The sequence below is a fragment of the Panthera leo genome, chromosome A3 (assembly GCF_018350215.1).
Source record: "Panthera leo isolate Ple1 chromosome A3, P.leo_Ple1_pat1.1, whole genome shotgun sequence".
NCBI lineage: Eukaryota > Metazoa > Chordata > Mammalia > Carnivora > Felidae > Panthera > Panthera leo.
Genome location: NC_056681.1, coordinates 110,542,165 through 110,566,334, shown reverse-complemented (window position 1 = coordinate 110,566,334; position 24,170 = coordinate 110,542,165). Strand labels below are relative to the sequence as shown.

The following is a 24,170-nucleotide window of genomic DNA, read 5'->3' as shown; positions in this document are numbered from 1 at the left end:
AAACATCCAAACAAAAGAGGCATTAAATCATTGCTGGAGACCACTCAGCCCGAATGTCATGGTACTGGAGGAGAAAGGGCAGGTTTCTGAGAGCGCCACCTTCCTCAAACCCAGCGCGCCCTCCTCCATGTCTCTCTCCCCCTTGCAGCTCTGACCTCATCAGCGCTGGAATTTTCTCTGCAGCAAAAACCAAAGGTAAAATAAATGCCGACAGCTATCGCTGTCACTGCCTTCCTCGCAGTCATTTCGCTATTAGCTGTTGGCGGAGCAGACGGTGTAGGTTGACGAGATCTGAGGAAGGATGAGAGATGGGATGTCAAGTCAGGGAGCGCGGCTGCCTCTGCCTGGCGGCTTTGACACGCGCTGCAGACAGCCCTGATCAGCTCGGTGGGTCGGAGGAGACACGGCGCAAGCCCAGCCCAGCCGCAGAGCAGAGCCGGAGCCAGAGAGGGGCCCGTGAAAAGATCAGCAGAGGCAGCCTGCCAATTATCTGCCTCCCTCTCCACCCCAGCCCCAAACCCGAGCTCCTTAGTATTAACACTGCTGGAAATTGCTGCAGTGAGCGGGGTGTCAGGTAGAACATCACTTTCTGAACGTGAGTCTGGGTGTGAAAGCGGACCCCTAGGCACTGCCCTGCTGTCTTCCAGACCAGAATATTCTCCCAGGCCAGCAGCCCCGCGGCCGGATCTTATCCTCCAGAAGTAGGACTGACATTTCTGGTTTTCCAATAAAGCAAAAGCCCGTCCTGGAACTTTTCCAAGCATGAATACGTGCATGCTCGATGGCAGGTGTGCGTGCGCGTGCACACACACACACACACACACACACTGAAAAGTGACAACGAGGCCTTGTTTATGGCCTAAGTGGCATTCTCTTATTCCTCTTGCTTGAATCCTTACACCTATCACCTAAACCTCACCATTCCCCTCCACACAAATACACTCAATCTCATCATCAAGTCTTTGATGTGGTTAAGATCAGTTTTGATATCAGAGAAATAAGTGTCTGGGGTCAGCGTGACATATGTTGAAAGAGCTTGAACTCTTGTTTTTGGTGACTTGTTTGTTTGTTTGGCTGCACGATAAGAAGCTCTTTAGCCCATCCTAAAAGGAATATGACCAACACTCACTTCCACATTCCACTCCCCAGATCAGAACTGAAACATCTCCCCCACCACTCTGCAGAAGGTAGAGACTAGGAGTTCTTTCTAAAGATTGATCCAGCTTAACATTAAGTTGGAGAAAAATAAATATGCTGTTAAAACATGACTCCCAGTCTACTGTCTAGAAACTCTTTCTGACGAGCCTTCCACGACTACACTGGGCAGAAGGAAAGAATGCTCTTTTCAAGGTGGTGGGTAGGCGTAGACAGCATTGGAGAACAATACCTGAAGAATGCTTGCTTAGACCCTGAGCTCTAGAATATGCCTGGACCATCATCAGAAGCAGAGGTTTGCAATCAGTGCCAGCTCCAGGGGCGCCAGGGTATCAAGGAGCACCAAGTGACCTCCCCGGGACAGACCCAACATCTGGCTAGCCATGCAGACTTGTAAGGTCTTACTGTGGCTGAGCCCTTCACACATCTGCACCGAGAGCCCTGGGGCATCAGCACTCTCCCCCAAGGCTGCAGATTGGAGCAGGGCATGGAAGGCAGGGAGTTTTGACACAGAAGGGCTTAAAGCATCTGTGGCAATGCACTGCATGGGAAGAAAAGATTTGCTGAGATGTTCTAGAGAAAGCTTCCTAAGAAATGAGGGCATGTGAGGCAACCGGAGGCACCCTGTGTGTATGGGCACAAAAAATGAATGTTAAGAATCCCGGGGACTATGACCCTCCTTGCAATCATGACTTTGTCCCAGAAGGACTAGCATTGAACATATTCTTCTCTATTTCCTACTCTGCTAACACTGAGAGAATCATGTTTCCACAGCAGTAGGTTTTGTTAACATGAAAAAACATCTCTCAGATATTTTGACCAGAAATATGGCCTTACAGATTTTCTGTTCCAGGGACTGTCAACTTTAACCTGCATTAGAATCACCTGGATGGCCTGTTAAAACGCAAATTGCTGGGCCCTGCAATAAGTCTGGGATGGAGCTCAAGGGTTTGCATTTCTAACAAGCTCCCAGGTGATGTTGATGAAACTGATCTAAGGATTACAGTGTAAGAACCACAGATCTAACCCAACCCGAAATTTTTAAAAGGAGACTATCAAATTTAACAGATATTCATTAAGTACCTCCTATGAATAAGATTTTGGACCAAATACTAAAGACAAAAAGAATTTTCTGCTATATTTAACTCCAGATTGCTTAAAGATTTAGATGTTTTAAAAATTTTATGAAACTTGTAGAATACAATTCCACAATGAGAAAGGACTTTTTGGAAATGACACCAAAGGTAAAAACAATAAAGGAAAACCATAAACAAATATCATAAAGGAATTTTCTACATAAAATTATTAATGTTGGGGATGCTCAGTTGGTTGAGCCTCCAACTCTTCATTTTGGCTCAGGTCATGATCTCACGCTTCATGAGATTGAGCCCTGCCGAGGGCTCTGCACTGACAGTGTGGAGCCTGCTTGGGATTCTCTGTTTCCTTTTCCCTCCCCCATGCTCTCTCTTGCTCTCTTTCTCTCTCTCCAAATAAAGAAATAAACATAAATTTATTTTAAATTATTAGTGTCTAAGCATCGAAAAAGAAAAAATAAAAAATGTGACAAAGTTCAAAATTGTGAAAAAGTATTGGCAATCCATCTGACAAAATGTTATGTCCTTAAATGCAAAGAATCCATAAGGAAAAAGCAAATAATTTCAGAGAAACGTTAACAAAGAAATAACTGGGCAATTTGCAAAAACATAAATACAAGTGGTAAATTAATTTCTAAAAATATTTACTTCCAATAATGAAAATTAAACCAAGATTTTTTTTTCAATAATAAAATTGGCAAATAAAAATACAGAATGTTGGCTCAGCTGACTTTCATATGCTGATGGAGCATTGATTACAGCAAACCTGAAGGTGGACAATGGCTTAAACATAAATGCATGTACCCTTTGCCCCCATTCTGTCTCCAGAAGTGCCCCTGAGTAGCAGAAACCCTCTCTCTAAGCAGTGGTTTGGAAACTCGGGCTCCTTCCTTTTTTCTTCTGTTTGGTGCCTCTGCCATCTTCAACACAGAGGCTATTATAGCTTCAAAAATCAAGCCGAAGATGGAAATAGCATGAAAAATAGCATGAAAAATAGCATTGCAAGTGTCTATGGAGGAGTCTTGGAACGGCATGCATTCCACTCACATTCCATTGGCTAAAAATCATTTATACATTATGTGAATTATATCTCAATAAAGCTGATATCTTGTTAAATGCAGAAAGAGAATTTGGAGAATGTGATGTTATGAAAGCAAAGGGAGCTATTCAAGAAGAGAGAAGGGATTAATTATACCATATATTGCAGGGAGGTTGAGGAAGATGAAGTCTAAGGATAATGTACAGGGCTAATTATTGATTATTGTTAATCCTAAAAAAAATGTTTTTCAGAATGATGAATGTCCAAGGCTAATGGAAACTCATTAAGGACTAGGCTGAAGTTGTAAAACATAGCAGGCAGCACTCAAAAGCTATTCTACTGAGTTTTGCAATGAAAGGGAGGAAACATAAGACTAAAATATTAAATGATAAACAGGGAGAGTAGATTCTTTTTAAAAATTTTTTTTAAGATTTATTTTTGAGAGATAAAGAGCAGGAGCAAGCAGGAGAGGGGCAGAGAGAGAGGGAGACACAGAATCTGAAGCAGACTCCAGGCTCTGAGCTGTCTTCACAGAGCCCAACATGGGGCTCGAACCCACGGACTGTGAGATTATGACCTGAGCTGAAATCCGACACTTAACTGACTGAGCCACCCAAGCATCCCTAGATTCTTTTTATACAAGATCTGATAATACATGCAATGACATGGCACCTGACTGTAGCAGGGTCTTACTGGAGGCTGAGACATGAAATTCTGTGCAAGAGTAGAGGATTAGTCTTCTCTAGAGGAGATGTTTCTTCCTACAAAATCTTAGGGAAACAGAAAAATCTGGAAAAAATGTGAAAAATATTGAATTGTTTACCAGATGGTTGTAATCATTTCAGTAACATAACATTTAATGATATTTTTTAAGGGAAAGGGAAGTGAACTGTGTTTGAGAAAGGGAGAGAAATAGGGCAAGTTTGGGATAATTGGCACTGGAAACATAATCAGAAAAGAATGATCAGGGGGTGGGTTTTTTTGGTGGCCACCAAATCCCTGAGGTGGGCACAACATAGATGAATGAACAGGGATAAGAGAGTTTGGGTGCAATAAATGTTAGTTTCTTTAGACTTGTATTGTCTCTCTTAACTTACAAGAGCTCAAATTATCAAGAGATGACCAGAAGTCTTCAGTGGGGACTGAATACAACTTTTTAAAAGTTACCCAAATCCCTTAAATATTATCTTCTCCTTCTCAAATAAAAAGGCTAGTTTTCATTCCTTGAAATATTTCCCACAATAAATTTTATGTCTCATCACAAGTCATCAGCCATGTTACTCAGATGAGTCAATAGACATAACAGCGTTTACAAAGCCCAATTTTTTTTCATTTGTTCTTATTCCTGTGTATCTTATTCACAAGAATCCCCACATATTTCAATAATTTGTCAGAATGCATATGTCAATTCCAGGGATGATTCTATGTAATATATGAGACCTCTAAAATTTACAGAATGCATTAAACATTTACTGTCCAATTTTCCTGATCAATCTAAGAAGTAGAGACCATGTCCTGAGGCGATATAATAAGGGGAGGTGACCAGTCCAAGGAGAAAGCTCTAGCCAATAGGGCTATAATGCTCGTCTGTATTGGAAGCCTTTCAGCCAACTGGAGCAGTGTGGGTGGTAAGTTCTTGGTGGACAGAAGGGGTGGCTGAAATGAGAGCAGGGGGCTGCAAAAGGCTACTCTATCCAGGATGACCTTAGCTTGGAGCAGCTTGAACGTTATCTCATCTGCCTGTCTGCTTATGGGCCAAGGGAGGAACCTAGGGACAAATTGTTCTGGAGGCACAGGACTAACTCAAACTAAGGACTAGCCTCCTATGAGCTGAAATTGATCCCAGCAGTAAAAATTCCATTATCCAAAGCAGCAGGAAAGATGGGTCTAATTTTTGACTGATACCAATGTTCAAAGATTCTGAGCTGATTGAGACTCCAGTCACAAATACGGAAGCAGGAGCCTCCCTCAGACAATGGTCATGGTCACACAGAAGGTTTTGCAGTGGTTCATTTCAGTTTGAAATGGGTCTGCAGTTGAGGGCTAGTGGAGGAGGTTTACGCTGACTAGTCAGCTAGCAAGGCCTTGGAAATTAGTAGTGTCCTAGCAGCCAAGATGCATTTCGGCAGAAAATCCTAATCCCTATTATTATACCTGTCCATCAATCATGAACTGAGTTATTGCATCAGAGGTTAAGGAGAAGCCAGCAGTTTCAGGAGCACTTGGGTAACTGGGATCTCACTCCAGGCATATGAAATCCCAGGGCTAGGTTGTAAGGCTAGTATTGGGACTCCTAATAATTATTCATTCATTGCTTAAGCCATTACCATGTGCCTACTATGCTCTCGTCTCTGTGATAGTTGCTGGTAATATAAAGATAAAAAGGAGTACTTTTCAAATAGCTTACTGTGTACAGTAGGAGATACCATGAAGAGCCAATGTACTTCAATTTCAATAGGGAACACTTATGAAATGGAATGAGGGTCTTCCTGAATTTTGGAGGGCTTGGCATCTATAGAAAGCAGAAACTGATAACTCCTTCTTTACAAATTTTCCTAAAATCTGCCCTACTCCAAATGTAATTCTCCATTTGAAAAAAAAAATATTGGGGAAACTTTAAAGGAAACGTGAACTAGTAATTGTATTACACAAGTCAATCCCATAAATAGCCGTATAAAACATAAAAGATTTCATAAACACCCAAGCCCATCTGTATTTATTTTGTCTCTTGCAATAGTGTTTCCATGGCTTCAAAACAGCAAGTCAGTTTGGTCAAGTCAGTCAAAAAAAAGTTAAGAGTTAAGAGTTAAAACACACACACACACACACACACACACACACACACACACACTTAAATTGAAATGGTTGATATCTTCATCCTATATAGGCATAGCCTAAAACTCAATATTTATTTCTATTTTCTGGATGTTTGGTTTAATACTGATTCCCAAGTCCCTTTTCTCTACTATTTTATAAAATGCACAACTTCGCCTGAGTTAAACTGCATACAATATCTTAATACATCATCTTCCAATCATTAATTTTCATCAGAGAATGTCAGCAGGGAATTATGTCAGATTACTTGGACCTGATCTCTTCTCATAAATCCCTTCTAACCTCTATATAGCCTTTCATTCTATCAGACATTTTCCATCTCTCTTGGAAGCTTCTTAAATTTTTTTCTTGAAATTAAATTTGAACTTGTCCAAACTGTTCCTGTCTTTATTTTTAACAAACGTTTATTGGGTTCCAATTATTTAAAAAGCACAGAATAAAATATTGAGAGTTGGGGACAAATAGAGTCTCTGATTTATAGGTAAAGTGGGATTTTTGGTGTTGTTCTGGACAAAAGGCAAAAGTTATCTTCTATTGACAAGGAGCTGTCCTCAGCTGAAGCTGGAGCCAACACCTCCCTGCAGGACTTGTTGAGAGACACAGTGCAGACTTTCCACCAAGTGGCTGATCCCCCCACTAATCCCCACATCCAAAAAGAAGACCAAGGAGCCATAAGAGATGGGTACTACAGTGCTTGTGAAGAAAAGAGGGTGGAATCAGAAATGTTTCCCTCCAAAAAGCCAACATAATCATTTGTGAAGACTGGAGATTCCAGAAGGAAAAAGTTAATGACATCTAGTCGTCTGCCTGGGAACTTGCTCAGCCACAGGCTGAGGCGCAGGCCCTTGCAGGCGATACCCTGGAGACAAGCATGCTAAGGGATTCTGGAACTCCAGAACCGGAACTCCAGGTATATCACATTAGCATTTTTGAGACTGTTTACTCCACCATGGGTTGGAGTAAGTGGGTACTTCCCAGGTTTCCTTTAAAGTTTAGAAGTCATTCTTGAACACAAAAATCGATGCCTCTTTCTAGCTTAGAGATTCATGAAGGAAGGAAACCATTGGAGTAGTGGCAAGGGAGTTTAAAGGGTTGTGTTCCTAGACACCTGTTGCAGCTCTCCACAGCCCTTCAGAGCATGAAGAAAAACATCCCATCTCCACAGAAAAATGGACATAGATGGGCTGAGAATGCCCAGGCAGTTGCTGGACCAATTGATGAGATGTCCAATCCAAGAAAGGAGTTGAAGTAGGTACTTCTGGTGAAATAAAGGGAGACATGTCTGCTTCTCCTAGGGGATGCCTCTGTGGCAATGAGAGCTGGGGTAAAGGTAAATACCACTGAAGAAAACCAAGCACACCATCTCAGTTGGAACTCTCATGTCAACAGATACCACAAGCAGCAGGTAGAACCAGACTGAGCTTAAGAAAAGACACAAATCAACCACTGACACATGGGCTGTCACATAAAACGATGTCTGCTTCCCCATATGTTTCCATCTTGTCCACAACACCAGAGAGAAAGAACTGGGAAGAGGGAGGACTCAGCCTGTACCTCCTCAACTTCCAGCTGTCATGGCCACAGCTAGGGAGAAGAGGAGATTTGATCAAGAGTAAAAGTAAAGATTTAAAGTAAACACGTTTCAGTCTTCATTTGGAGATATTATTCAATAAAATAAAACAATTTCTTATATAGGTCAGTGAGGTGATATCTATACACACAGAAACTCAAAAATTGCATCAAATGCTGTTACCTCCAAGTATTTAGTTAACTGGCATTTTCCCCTTCCATTAAATTGTTTGTCATCATCCCTGTGTTAACCATTGAATACAGCATATAACTCAGAATAAAGCACATAGCATTTATTGGATTCACTAAAAATAAAAATTGAGGGGCACCTGGATGGCTTGGTCAGTTAAGCGTCCGACTTCGGCTCAGATCATGATCTCACGGTCCGTGAGTTCGAGCCCCGCGTCGGGCTCTGCTGACGGCTCAGAGCCTGGAGCCTGTTTCAGATTCTGTGTCTCCCTCTCTCTCTGCCCCTCCCCTGTTCATGCTCTGTCTCTCTCTGTCTCAAAAATAAATAAACGTAAAAAAAAATTTAAAAATAAAAATTGATTTCAGTAAAAAGGTTTGGATCCAAATACCAAAATGTATTTTATCTTCAGTTTTCTGGGCTAAATTATATCGCTTACATATTAATTAAAATTATTCACATTAATAACAAATACTGTTTCTCAGGAAAAATGTATTTGCTGTATAAGTAAAGTGAAACAAAGGAATAAAGAATGTGAAAAATATTGCCACTTGAACACATCCTTGCAAAAATTATTTGTGTTTAGATAAAACTGATTATTCCAGTATGGCTAGTTTGGCTGCAAAGAAAACAAATAAAATTGCAAGTAAAAGTAAATGTATTTTAAGAATATAATAAGTATCTGAAAATCTGAAGTCCCAGGACTGTGATATATTTCCAAGAGGCTTCAAGAAGCTAGAAGCAGAGAAGGCCTAAAATCTCTCCCTTGGGGCCTCTCAATTCCTCTCTGATGCTTGTTCCCTTCACAGCTCTTCAATGAAGACAATCTTAAGCTTCCATGCTTTATACTAGTTCATAAGGTTGCTACAATTCTCAGTATGTTGCCTCTTTAACCTCAGATTCCACCACCAACTAGCAACTTCCCTTCATGCTTCTTAGTTTAAATAAACAAGTGAGAGAATTGTACAGTTCATGTTTTTGTTCCAAACAACATGGTATTTACCAAAGCAGAGATGGGCTACTCTCAGGTCTTCATCTACTCCATGTTTTCCAGCAAGGTGGGACACATAAGTGATGGAAGAAACTGAGTTCCCAGTGAACTACAGTCTTGGGTACCACCATGGAGAATCGGGTGATATCTGTGACAAAGAAATTTGACTAACCCTTATGTATATTATGCATAGTTTCGTTGTTTACTGAATTTTCTTGCAAATGAATTACCTTTTCAAAAGCCAGCTTACCACCTCATACAGAATGGCTAAAATTAACAACTCAGGTAACGACAGATGTTGGCAAGGATGTGGAGAAAGAGGATCTCTTTTGCACTGCTGGTGGGAATGCAAACTGGTGCAGCCACTCTGGAAAACAGTATGGAGGCTCCTCAAAAAATTAAAAATAGAACTACCCTACAACCCAGCAATTGCACTACTAGGTATTTATCCAAGGGATACAGGTGTGCTGTTTCAAAGAGGCACATGCACCCCAATGTTTATAGCAGCACTATCAATAATAGCCAAAATATGGAAAGAGCCCAAATATCCATAAATGGATGAATGGATAAAGAAGATGTGGTATATATATACAATGGGGTATTACTCAGCAATCAAAAAGAATGAAATCTTGCCATTTGCAACTATGTGGATAGAACTAGAGGGTATTATGCTAAGTGAAATTAGTCAGTCAGAGAAAGACAAGTATCATATGACTTCACTAATATGAGGAATTTAAGATACAAAACAGACAAACATAAGGGAAGGGAAGCAAAAATAATATAAAAACAAGGAAGGGAACAAAACATAAGAGACTCTTAAATATAGAGAACATACTGAGGGTTGCTGGAGGGGTTGGAGTTGGGGGGATGGGCTAAATGAGTAAGGGCATTAAAGAAGACACTTGTTGGGATGAGCCCTGGGTGTTATACATAGGGGATGAATCCCTGGAATCTACTCCTGAAATCATTATTCCACTATATGCTAACTAACTTGGAGGTAAATAAATAAATAAACAAATAAATAAATAAAATTTTTAAAAATAAAAAAATTAAAAAAGTCTTTGTAATAATTTGAAGTATAAAATTGAATGAGTAATGTTATAAAAAACCATTGAGAACACAAAATATTTTTGTTATACTTTTTGTCTCTTATTCCTACAAAAGATCCTGACATCAAAATAATGTAAGTAAATATTTGATAAACAAATAATAAAATTTTTCCCAAGAAAACGTAAAATAAAATAAAATAAAATCCATCTTACAGGGGCACCTGGGTGGCTCAGTCGGTTGGGCATCAGACTTTGGCCTAGGTCATGATCTCACAGTTCATAAGTTGGAGCCCTGCACCCATCTGTCTACTGTCAGCACAGAGCCTGCTTCAGATCCTCTGTCTCCCCCTCTCTCTGCCCCCCACCCCCCGCTCACATGTGCACTCTCCATCTCTCTCAAAAATACATAAACATTTTTAAATAAATAAATAAATAGATAGATAGATAGATAAAAATCCATCTTATAACATCACTTTGAGGCAGAAATTGAAGTTCTTTAAGGAAAGATTTCTTTCACTGTTTTGGACCATGATGTCATTCTCATCAAAGATCTCAAAGGCCCTACCCCCATCTGTTCTCACTTGCTATTCCCCAAGATCTTCCTAGGGCTTTAAAGTTGAAAAGTTACAAGTAAATTATTTACACATAAGAGATCCCAAAATGCAGACATTTTTATATTCTAGATAGAACAGCATTTAGGTCACCTGAAGAAACAGTGCAGTTGTGTCCACACTCTGAAAACCACTTTCCTCTTGGAAAAGACAGCTCATAACCACAGAAGAAATCCTAGCCAGAAGGAAACTCTTTCTGTCATCTAACCTAACCACATACCCTCCTTCTTCAGTCAGTGGAGATGAAAAATGATCTTTCTTGAATGAGGGAGGAAAAAAAACAACATCCTCTTTCTTACACAAGCTATCACTTATTGAGGATGTACTGAGTTAAACCTTCTTTTGCTGAACATTGCTGAATGTGACTCAAAATTCAGACATTCTCCTGGAGCTCAATTCTTTTTCCTTTTAAAGGTGCTCATGATGAGTGACTGGAGCCCTGTGAGACGAATCCAAATGGTCTTTGGCTTTTGGGTGCAACACCTGTTTCATATAGCACTGTTGACTTTACCTCATGAAATAACTGAATAACAGGAAGGCAAGAATTAGTGGCTTCTACCAATGTAAGTATTTTGCTTCCTTGTGATTAACCTAATTATAACAGACCAATCAAAATAATAAGAATGTATTTTTATTTCTTCCAACTTTTGAGGAGAAAATGACCAAACTACCAATTGTATTTAATTAACAATGCCACGTCTATTCCATAATGGTATTTACCAACTGACACACAGAGTGAATATGTTTCGGGAGAATATTTAAGACAATCTACTTGCAGTCTGTTTGCAATAATGAGACTCCATAACAACAGACAGTGAGAATGACCAGTAACAATAGTCTAGAATTTCTCTACAGATGAGTAATGGTCTTCAAAAAAAGAAGAGATTGTTGGGGAAGGGCCACATCAGAGAGCTAAAAAGTAAGTTCTAGAAAGGGAATAGAAACCAATAACCTCAGTGTAGGACCCTGACATGATTTTGATCAATAGGTAAATGAAATATACCCAAAGGGCTGACCAACCCTAAGAAGTTGATAAAAGATAAGAAAAAAGATCCTGCATTTTTTACACTTATAACAAAGAGAGATACGCTACTTTGAATTACTAAAGTAAATCTTTTTAAAGAAAATTATCTAAGATCCTTGTTTTCCCTGGGGATATTGCAGAATTCCCAAAGAATATTCAGACCATATACCAGAGAGCACTTCTAAGATGTTTCCTTGCAAGTTTAAACATCTGTGATTTTTCCGGCCTTTTCACCTGCAGATTGATTCAAGTTTTCCACTTTCTATGACATTGGCCATATCTCAGACTTTGGTCAAACATGGGCGTTTGCTCTTCTTTTTTGAGTTATTTCTGGTCTTATATTAATGTCACCCCTTATGCAGTGATTCTGAATCTAAAGGTAAAGTTCTAAAAATATGAGAATTAGGCCAGAGTTTCAGAAAGTCAGTGACAAGAAAAGCCAGATGGACACAATATGAAGACCTTCTTTCCCTGAGTCAACCACCTCTCCTCTTTTGCCAATTCCCTACTATCACCTCCAACTACTCTCGCTTCTCCTCTTTTGACCAGTATGCCCTCTCAATCTTGTTTGGATTAAATAGTCACTTATAAAAAATAAGAATAAGATCTCATTTTCTGACTAAAAAGAAAGATATCATTATATATAGCTCTCCCCATTTCAAAAAAAATTAAACATTTCTCTACATTTTTTAAACCTGCCTATTTTTTATTCGGAAACAATTGTAGGTAGGAAAATATGGGGATCAGGAACTTAGTTTGCTATCAGGTTATCATATATTGTATTGTAACCTAAGGATACTATGCATTTATGCACAGAGGCTACCACATACATGTCAGCGGCTACTCCAGGAAGCAAATTGGAGGCACTTTACTTATTAATCCCCATGACCTCCATCCAAATAAACAGCAAATCTAAGCAAAACCAGACCCTTACTATGAAAACACATCTTGAGGAGAGGTATCCCAAGCTCGCATTCAAACCAGATTGCTATTGCCCCTAAGCTCTACCCACATAGAAATCATGGAGTACTTGTGTTCTCTGTCCCAAGGGCTGAGAATTTCTTGTCCCAGAGCCAAAGAAGCAGTCGAAACCAGGAGACCATAATAAAGCAAAAGGAGCAGGGTGAACCAAAGTCAGTAGTCTAGGAAAAAAAGGTCAACCGAAAAAGGAGACGATGAGATAGTCCTGAAAAATGAGAGTATGAATCTGAGAACACAACAGCCAGCAAAATGAAAACAGCAAATCAGGTGGGCAATCAGCAAAAACACTAAGGATCTCATACAATACAGGGTTTTGAGTTGCTCTCAGAGGCAAGATGCCCAGATGATCCAATTGTATTTTGAGGACCAGAAATGGCATAACCAGTACCTCCCTTCCCCTCAAGGAGGACAAATCTGACCTGGTAAAATGTGTAGGTAAGTGAAAATGTCCTTGTATTCCTCTGGTCTGAGGCAACCTTCACCAGCCACCCATCCAGCCCATTTTCTTCACAGTGAAGTGTCCTGAAGCTTGTCTTGCTGTTCCAGGGAGAGTCTTCTCAATAGTTCCCACACATGGCTGGGCAGCAAAACAACCAAGGGCAGGCGTTTAAAATATAGAATTCTGGGACCCATGCCAGTCCTTGTGAATCAGAAACTTGAAGATAATAGTGTTGATCTGTATTACCTAGTTCTTTATTAAGCAACTCGCCTGGTACCAAACCCACAATAAGCATTTGGAAGCTTCTGTTTGCACGTATACTTCTGTTCTCTTTCTCAGGACGCTGGTCTATTTACAGGAAGGCTAGGATACCAGGGTTTCAGTAAGACAACAGAAAAAATGGCAAACGACACGAGCAGACAATTCACAAAAAGATGTACAAATGGCTGTTTACCATATGAAAAGATGTTCTTCATCACTCATGACAAAAGAAACACCTGTGGAAACCACACTGAGATGCCATTTCTTACCTGTCAGATGGGCAAAGACTAAAAAGTGTAACAATGCATTCTGTTGGTGAGGCAGTGGAGGAATGCAGACACTCACATACCTCGCTAATTGGGATGCAAACAGCAGTAGACTGAATATTTGTGTCCACCAGATTCATATGTGGAAATCCTATCCCTTTGGTGGGATGGTATTTGGAAGATGATTAGGTCATGAGGGTGGAGCCCTCAAAAATGAAATTAGCGTTCTCATAAGATGAACCCCAGAATGTTCTTGCTCTTCCTCCTTCTGTGAGAATACGACAAGCCATCGACAGTGTAAAATCCAGAAGAGGGCCCTCACTAGATGCCAGGTCTGCTAGTTTTTAATCGTGGAATTACCACCACCAGAACTGTGAGAAATAAATGTTGTTTAAGCTACTCAGTGTATGATCATCTGTTATAGTCATCCAGAGTGACTGACACGAACTGTTATCAGTCTTAGTGCAGGGGAGGGGAAGGACTTGGCAATGTCTACCCACACTACCCATGTTTACTTGTTGATACAGCAATCTCTCTTCTAGAAGTTGACACTGAAGAAAGACCTCCAGCAATATCAAAACACATATGTACAATCTACTTCCCAAAAATTTAAAGTATGGGAAATAAGGTAAATGCCCACGTGTAGAATATTGTTTGGACATGCTCCTGTCCATCCCCACAATGAAGTACTAGGGAGCCATGAAAATGGATGAGGAAGAGGTCTATAAACTGACGACTTTTTCCCAAGAAGTAGTAAACAAACAATTGAAGTTTCAAAAGTACATATAATGTGCTACCTTTTGTGTAAGAAAGTAGAGGAAATAGTGAACTAAGGTATCTTATTATCGCAAAATAATAATGATATACAGAAATCCAACTGTGTAATTTTAGATTCATTCTACCTAAGTGTGAGGTTTGGTACTATTTTTGAAATAAACACAATGCCTTTTGAAGGTGAACACGTGGAGCTACAGGTCAAAATTCCATATTACCAAAGAGCCAGCATTCTCGTTCTGACATAAAATGAGTGGAATGGATAGGAGCTAAGGATTATAAGTAGAGAAAAAGAAGAACTATATTTTGCTCCTACTCATAAATCTAATACAAACACAAACAAAACTCTCCTTACTTTAAGATACTTATCTTTGAGGGGTGTCCGGGTGGCTCAGTCAGCTAAGTGTCTGACTCTTGGTTTTGGCTCAGGTCATGATCTCACAGTTCGTAGGATCAAACCCTGTATCAGGCTCTGTGCTGACAGCATGGCACCTGCTTGGGATTCTCTCTCTGCCTCTCTCTCTGCCCCTACCCCTTCTCATTCTCTCTCTCTCTCTGTCTCTCAAAAATAAATAAACATTTTTTAAAGATCTTTATTGTTGAACTTACAAAAACATTGACACCTCTATGAAAAAAAATTGCCTCAGACCCTATCCACTGACTATGGCTGATGCAGAGATTATCTAACTAGCCTCACTCTTAATTTAAACATTGGTCCTGAAGCTGGTCCAATTCTCAGGTGTTAAAAATGCATCTACTCCTGCACTTACCCATCAAGCTTTTGTGCGACACCAGTAGCTATCCACCCAACATACTCTCTGTCCTCCAAGAAAACTTCCATTTTGTTTAAGGGTGACATCACTTCTCTATACACCCCTACAGCTCTGGTGGCCACCTGACATGGTTAGGGTGACTGATGTTCAAACAGAGGATTTCTGTCATAGGAAAGAAAAGACCCCTAACTCCATTCTTGCCACATGACACTGTTCCCTCTTCTTCTCACCTAGAACACTGAAGTGAGAGCCAGTTAGAGACCATATGTCCATCCATCGGCATGAGAATAAAACCTACACATGGAAGGGGTATAGGAGAAGAGAAAGAACCAGCACCCCAACAGTATCCCTGGTGACCATATCTACTGTCCACCTCTGGATTTCTTGGCCTCAGAGGCAGATAAGTCTCTGTGTGTTTAAGCCAGCATCTGGAGGATCTCTGATACTTATAGTGGAACACACTGCTAACTGATTACAATATCACTAGGTTTCAGCATTGGCTAAGAACTCTGAAGTTCCACAAATACCCACCTTCTACCATTCTACCTGTGCCCTGTTAATGGATAAGAAAACACATTTCACTCAACAAGAGCACGTGAGGGCAGATATGATCCCAGTGATATCTAGATTCTTACTATGAGGAAAAAAAAGCCAGATGTGATATTCAAGAGAAAAATGGCCCAAAAAACCCTCATCTGACAGAGGCTGCACCAATGCCTTCAAAAAACAGATTATCCAGCTGTAGAATTTTCTTGTCCAATGTCAAGTGTCATTAGGTCCTGCAAGAATAAGATAAATTTCTTAATCATAATACCAAATAATACCAAAGGAAAAACAGAAAATATGCTTTAAAAAACTAGTATAAAATCAAAAGCAGAATTGAGACAACTAAAGCAATCTGTTATTGTCTGACTGCTCTGGCCCGTCTCCCCTTATCTCGTTTCACTTCTGACGCCTCTGCACTCTAATCCCTATTCTAGCTACTTTGCTCCTGGAATTCCTTTCTGCGTCTACACTTCTGTCTCCTGCTCTTTTTTTTTTTTTTTTAAAGAGAGAGAGACACAGACAGAGACAGGAAGGGCAGAGGGAGAGGGAGAGAGAGAACCCCAAGCAGGTTCTGCACCATCAGTGCAAAGCCCAAAGCGGGGCTTGAACTCATGAACTGTGAGATGGTGACCTGAGCTGAAACCAAGAGTTGGAGACTTCACCAACTGAGCCACCGAGGCACATGTCTCCTGCTCTTGACCCTTCTTTGCTACTTAAGCATCAGTTGTGGAATCTTCCTTCTCTTCATACTCCTATTGTTAACTCGTAATAGTTTCTCTGCCCTCATTCTCAGAGATTCCCTCAGAATCTGTATTGATTTCTTGAGCTTCTAGATTTTGATCTCAGCCAAAATCAGGTTCCATTTCAGATGCTGCCTCTCCATGGGGCCTGTTAGCCTCTGAGTCTCTCAATTAAATTCATACACAACCCTACCAAGGGAATTAAAATCCCCTAGTGCCTAAACCAACTTCTCTGCACATACCTACCCACTGGTCAAGTGGGAGGCTTTGAACTTACTTTCTGCTAATTAAAAAAGAAATGCATTACAAAATTAAGGCAGAGGTTACTGTACAATTACAACAATGGGTGGTGGAATGTGGGGGCAGGTGACAGTCTGTATCCCCACTGCTCAGAATTAAGCTTTTATTTTGTATTGCAATTTTAAAGACAGATTTAGGGTCCCACAGAAGCTATCACATAGCTGGGTAATATATCTTCAAGCAATTTCTTGGAAAAATTTATAGAATTTTATGGTAACTTAGAGGCCTCCCTCTATATATTCACTGCTAAATTAATCGAAAGGGCAAGTGGTCAAAAATTTGGTGCCTCCCAATTAGTGGCTTGCATCGCTCCAAAAGTGAGGACCAAAAACATTACAGTAACTTCTGGAGCGGTGGCGATACTTATACTGGGTTGTGCTTTCTTACACGAGTGATTTTTTTTAAAAGACACCAAGTAGAAAGACTCTGTACCGTTTTAAGAGTCCCCCATGTGGAAAAATCTGTCCTAGTTTATGTTTGTTGATTTGAAAGGGTATTTGAGAAAGAATGGGAAAATGAGCCCAGGAGATCAATATTCTGAACAATTAACCTATAAACAAATAAATAACACAGTATATGGGCTACTTAATGTCACATCTCTATAGACACACAACAATAAGTTTGTAGGCAAGGTTGACAAGATGGATATAACTAGATTAGTGGCACGCTTCGCCAGATTCAGAACAAAAGCACGGGCTTTCTCTTTCATTGTTCCACCTTGTAATGGATGCTCTCTGCCTTTTGCACTCCTCAATCCCTCACCCTGAGTTTCATCAATAATCTAGACATTTACATTTATTCTCAAAGGAATGGTATGCGATAGCCATGCAAAAGAAAAAGCAGAGGCAAACTTAACCATAGTGGGGTCAGCATTCAAGCCATCTTTTAGGTCTCTAAAGGATACCAAGTAAAGGACCCATGTTGAGAAGCCATGGTTTGCCTAGTGCCATAAAGATGCTCTTGCACCTGTATGCACATCCACAGTTCATCAATCTGATGCTAAATCAATGGTTCACAACGCCAACTGCACATTAGAATCAACTCAAAAGTTTTAAAAGTACTCACTTTTTGCCCACCTCCCCACCTTCCCCACAAGCCTACTGAAATCAAATCTCTGTTCATCTCCAACATCTATAGTTTAAAAAAAAAAACACTCTCCAGATGGTTCTGAAGCACAGGGTTAGTTGACACCAACTACACTAAATAAAGAAATTCCCTTTTTGTTCCAGTCCACAAACTGTATCAACAAGGCCAAAATCTTTCAAGCCAGTAATGTTACCCTTTCTTGCCTGCTAGAAAAGTCTCACAAAATTAATGTAAAGATCCTTTGACTGGATCCAAGGAAGGCAGAGTCAACAAGATAATCTCTTCATGCCAGAAATAAAAGCTAAGTAGTTAAAAATTTTTACTGACCAGAATTTGCAGATAACACATTGAGGGCATATTTCCTAGAGATAATCCCATTTTGGTAAATGTTAAAATATATATTTTGAAATTTTAGGAGATAGAGTCTAATATTTATTACCTATTATCTTAAGTTTCATGGAGGCTAGGAGTCATTTCAATATAGAATTAAGGCATTTACATAAAATTTGAAATTTTACACAATTGTTCTGAAGGAAAAAAAAAGACATATAATAGGTGAAATCCTCACTTTTGATCTTTCTCCACTCTTTATAATATTTTCCTTTTCTATGGGTGGGTGATAAGAATTCACAAGATTCCAACATAGAACAAAACTATAGAAGAGGATGACACTGCTTTTTAAATAACAAAGACTAGATTAATTATTACAGGGAGATAAAAGGAAATTTACAAGGGAGACATTTTACACGAAAGATCTGCTCTTTGAAAGAAAGAAAAGGTGTAGCGTATTCTTTATTCACTAGTTTCTCTTCTGAGGTAAAACAGAGGTGAGTGCTTTGACAATATTTATGTGATCAGGATGAAATAATGAAGACAATGCCAGCTGCCAAGGAGATCAAATCCATAGGAAAGGAAAATACAAGTAGTAGGTGTGGGGGAGAAAAGAAACCCATTAAAAATTAAATGCCAAGCAATGAATGCAGGAGAATTTTACATCTGAAAAGACGTTTGAACTATGGGTAGCACTAACAATGGAAGATGCATCTAGGGAAAGAGAAAGAGTAATCTAAAAGTGGAATGAAGACTGAGAAAAAAAGAATAAGAAAACAGCAGAATGAAAATTACCTCATTCAGTTTCATCATTTTAATGAACATAAGCCAAAAAGTAAGGTCACAGACTAAAGTTTTTTCATCTGTCCTTTCAGTCAGTTCCCAAGTCAACAAATATTCCGGCAGAGAATAAGAAAATCTTTGAATCAAGACCTAGAAATGGGAAGAAAGCTAAAGGTACATGCTGTTGTCAACATGTTTAACCTTCACTTTAAGATTTATTTCAAATATTTGCTTTGTATTTTTCAAAAATATTTCAGGGACGCCTAGATGGCTCTGTTAAGCATCCGACTCTTGATTTTGGCTCAGGTGGTGATCTCACCATCGTGAGGTCAAGCTTGCATGGAGCTCCACGCTGGGCATGGAACCTGCTTAAGATTCGCTTTCTCCTCTCCTCCTTTGTGCACACAGACTCTCTCAAAAATAAAATATTTCAAAATAATTTGTTTCAAAATATACAGTGTGTGTCTCAAGCTGTATTTTGACTCAGTGGTCAATGGACCAAATGTTTGTCCAGCCTGATTTGCAGCTTCTTTGCTTGCTCGTGGCCAGAGGTACATTTGGAGTACCCTACCCGGTGAAGGAAGGCCCCACCCAGCAAAGCTTGTGGTTGCTTTGCAGGTTGCCTTGCGAGAGTGGGTGGGTGTTGATGGAGAGAGAGAAGACGCTTCAATGGGGGGGGACCTGATGATTCTGCAAACCAACACCAGAGTAGAGCGCTGCTTCTGGAGGAAATAAAGTTGTATTCTGTGACATGTGCTCATTTCACCTTTCCATTGGGTATTTCCCTCCTTCTTCATCCCTCACCATTCTCAATTTTGTAGAAAATATCCTAGGGATTTTTTAATTTTGATTCACCTGATTTACCTTTTGGAGGATGTGGTTGTTGGTGGTGATTTGAAAACCGGTACTCTTTTTCTACTCAAGTATCTACATTTTTGCCATTTAATATTTCTACTTGAGGAATTCCTGGATTACTGCCCCATAAAGCTAATGCGATAGTTCTTTACAGTTGGCATCAGGAGTATTATTACACATGTATTCTATGCAACTTCACTTTAAGACAATGGTAAAATTCATTATTATTATTTGAAATCTCTACTGAGGTTTTTTTTTTGAGAGTACATATCATCTAAATACACTAATGAGAACCTATTTCCACTTTTTATAAATATAACATTAGTTTAAAATTATCTTTGATATTAGCTAGTGATTAATAAGGTAAATAATAAAAAATTTCCTGGATAAACTATTTCATATTTTACATTAAAGCTATCAATTACCTTTGAAATGTTAGTTTCCTAGAAAATAGCTAGTGGCTACCAAGAAAAAAAATAGCTCACAAGTACAAAATTGTGAAATTTTATATATCCAGAAGAGTACTATTCAACAAAGCTTTCTATGCATTTAGTCAACAGCTGTTTATAAAGCATCTACTATGTGACAGATACTTTTTTAGGTTCTAGAAATTGACATGAAGCTAAATTTGATCTGCTTTCAGTAAACTCATAGACAAGTGGAGAAACAAAAAGTTAAACCATTATTATAATAATGTATCAGTGGTCCTCAAAGTGTGGTCCCAGACCATCAGCATTTCATTGTATAGGAACTTGTCAGAAATGTAAATTCTTGGACCCTATCCCAGACCTACTTAGTCAGCAATCTGATGGTAGAACCCACCAATCTGTGGTTTAACAATCCCTCCAGGTGATTCTAAGGGATGCCAAATTTGAGTACCACTGCACTATTCCTACTGCTATGAGGCAATCACTATGCTGTGATACTGTGAATAACTAATGATGTGTTATTCTTCACACCCTGGGGGATAGTTCAGAAAGAATGCAATTGTGGAGGCAATTGTTGAAATTTGAAAACTAAAGCAGGTGAGACGTGGAAGGACATTCCAAGGCAAAAGCAGTGATATAAATAAAGACCCATAGAAAATTATTTTGGGTGCCTGGGTGGCTCAGTCAGTTACACATCTGACTCTTGATTTCTGCTCAGCTCATGATCTCACAATCTGTGGGATTGAGTCCCGCTCTGGGGTCCTCGCTGGGTGGGGAGCCTGCTTGGGATTCTCTCTCTCCCTTTCTCTCTGCCCCTCCCCCACTCTCAGAAAAAAAAAATTATTTTGCATATCAGTTTTAAATACACTGCTTAAATGAGGTGTTTTTATTTTTTTTATGTCCTTGAATAAGTTGAATAAGTTGGTTGACAGTATTTCTTAGGTATGTGACAGTGGCTGCAGGATTAAGGGAAGATCCTATTTGGCAAAAGGGCAAAGTCCAGGTAAATTGCCTCCATGTAAGTTTTGCTCACTGGACAGTTTATCTGGAGCTAAGAATACTTCTCACTGATGAAAAATTGTCATGAGTTTGATATGCCACTGACACGGCAGGCATATACCTGCAGTTCCCATCTTTTGGTTTCCATTGTTGGGAAACATAATTGATGGTAAAGAACCTCAGAATATACATTTTTATGTCATACTAAGTGGTCAAGTGCTAAAAGCAATATTCAGCCAAAGCCAAGGCTGATGTCAAATATCCTCTCATAGCTCTTGAGATTTGAGAATACATCTTGAATTTAACAAAAATAAATTATTATTACTCCTAAGTTTAGTAGTCAAATTGTAAACACTTAAGATAGTGCATAAATGATCATTTCTTAGCCTTGTCAACTGCTAAAATGTTCATATGGTCACGGTATTGCAAATTTATGGCTCTAAATAGACACTTAATTTCAACTGAGGTAAGTTGAAGAACAAGATAATCTCTTGAGTATCTCATTTTTCTCTAGCACTTTCTTCTTTTCTTCATACTCTTTATATCCTTTACCATTCTGAATCAAAGATGATTTATTATAGATGTTGCACAAGATTTTGAATATTTTTTTCTTCATAAAATATTGAGATGGCCAAGTTGACATTCCACTTTACTTCAGTTCAGATGATGTGAAAAATAATCAAATAGAACTTTCCCTTGAAAGACTCAAGACTGACATAGGGGGCTACAAAGCTACAAAAGAGTGGAAGTTTGTTTTGTTCACTCACGTCCTCAAGTATGTAGTAAGTGCCAAGCACATAACAGGTGCTTAAGGAATATTGATGGAATAAATGGTGGATTGAAAGGATTTAAGTAACTATAAACTAAAAACAATTCTTAAAACTTATTTTCTTTAATGTCATAAATACAAGTGCACCAAATGATTCTACAATGATTTAAATTATGGTAGATAGCTATGAAAACTCTAGGAGAGAAAAGAATGAGGATAGAACTTATTATATTAAAATACTCTAAAGCTATAATAATTAAAGCAGGGGGTCATGTGGATAGACCAATAGAAGAGAATAGAAAATCTAAGTATAGACCCAAACACATATGAGAATTTGATAGTGATAAAGGCAGAATCTCAAATCAATGAAAGTAAGATGGACTCCTTAAAAAATGGAGTTGGGACCTCTGGGTAGCCATCTGGAAAAAGATCAAATTGTGTTCACACCACATACCAAGCCAAACTGGGTATGGATCAAAAATGTACTAGAAGAACACATATCAAATCCTTTTATGATCTTGGAATGGGAGAAACATTTTAACTGACTTAAAATTTACAAGCTATAAAATAAATTATAAATTCAAATGCATAGTTGCATTTAAAAAAACTCTTACATGACAAAAGTAATCCAAGCTAGAAGATAAATAACAGAAGATATATATTTACAACTCATATCACAAGCAAGAGTTCAACTCTCTAATATATTAAAGCTCCTAAAAACCTAGAAAAAAGGCATCAAAAATCCAATAGAAAAATGGGTGAAGAATATGATCATAAAACTCACAGGGGAAAAAATATAAATGGTTCTTAAACATATATAAATGTGCTCAGCCTCAACCATAAGAGATACCACTTTTCATCTACCACATTGGCAAAAATCCAAAAATTTGACAACACATTCTGCTGATAAGGCTTTAGAATAACAGGCACTTACATACCTTGACCAGTGGGAGTGCAAAATATTATAATACCTAGGGAGGGAAATTTGACAGTGCATATAAAATTTACAAAAAAAAATGATCAGGCAATCTCACTTCTGGGAGTTTATCCTATACACATACTTGAACACATGTGAAATGTATAAAGTCATAGCATTATCTAATTTTTGGAAATTAGGGATAAAATCCAAGTTCCCATCAAAAACAAGCTATTTAAATAAACTAGGATCAAACACTATCCAACCATAAAGAAAGAATGAGGGAGCTCTCCTTCTACTGATGCAGAAATACCTCTAAGTTATATTGTTTAGTAAAGAAAAAGTGAAAAAGTGTTTATAGTATGCTACCCTGTAAGTAAGGAATTATGGAAGATGGGAATTCGCTAATATCTACAATAAGAAATACAGAAAGTATATGCAAAAAATATTGAGGAGTATGGTGAAGGGCTAACAGAGACAGAACTAGAGTGACATCACAAAGTATACCTTTGAGGATGATTTTTTAATATGAATCATGGAATGGTTCTTTTTATGTAAAAAATTGGAAACAATACAGGGGAATTTGTTTGTTCAAATTTGTTTGTTCAAACCCACAAACTGGGAGATCATGACCTGAGCCATAGTCGGACACTTAACCAACTGAGGCACTGAGGTGCCCCTATTCTGCTTTACATTATTATTTAAATGTTTTAAACTTTCATTGACTCAAAATGGTTCTGATGCCTTTTCCTAAAGTATCCTGCTAATACACTCTCCTTAGTATTTGCCTTAATCAAGATTTTCTCTATTTTGACCTTAAAACAAAAATCCTTTCATAACCATTATTAAGATTATAGTATTTACTCTTTTAAAGATTATCAATGACCCTATGATCTGTCTTTCAGTCTTTAGCTATTTGACTTATCACCAATATTTGGCAGAGTTGTTCTCTTCCTCCTCCTTGAAACCCTTTCTTCACTAGGATTTCCAAGATATACTCCCTTTGTTTTCTTCTTTTATTTTTAATATTTTTAATGTTCATTATTTATTTTTGAGAGAGAGAGAGAGAGCGTGAGCAGGGGAGGGGGAGAGAGAGAGGGAGACACAGAATCTGAAGCAGGCCCTAGGCTCTGAGCTGTGAGCACAGAGCCCGACATAAGGCTCCAACCCACGGGCTCAAACCCACAAACCGTGAGATCATGATCTGAGCCAAAGTTGGCCGACTGAGCCACCCAGGCACCCCTCCCCTTGTTTTCTTTTTACTTAACTAGTCATTCCTCAAGTTCTTTGCTGACTCCACCTCACCTACCCATCCTCACAACATTGGGACACCAATGTTTCATGATCCCACCTGGCCTCTTGGCTTTAAA

At 38.9% G+C, this 24,170-nt stretch overlaps 1 long non-coding RNA gene across 1 annotated transcript; it reads left to right on the top strand.

The window, feature by feature from the left end:
- Window positions 1-7,066: 7,066 nt before the first annotated feature.
- Window positions 7,067-19,001, top strand: LOC122215114. Its single transcript, XR_006200247.1, has 3 exons — window positions 7,067-7,371; window positions 10,945-11,093; window positions 18,926-19,001. It is a non-coding gene; the product is annotated as an uncharacterized LOC122215114 (long non-coding RNA).
- The last annotated feature ends 5,169 nt before the right edge of the window (window positions 19,002-24,170 follow it).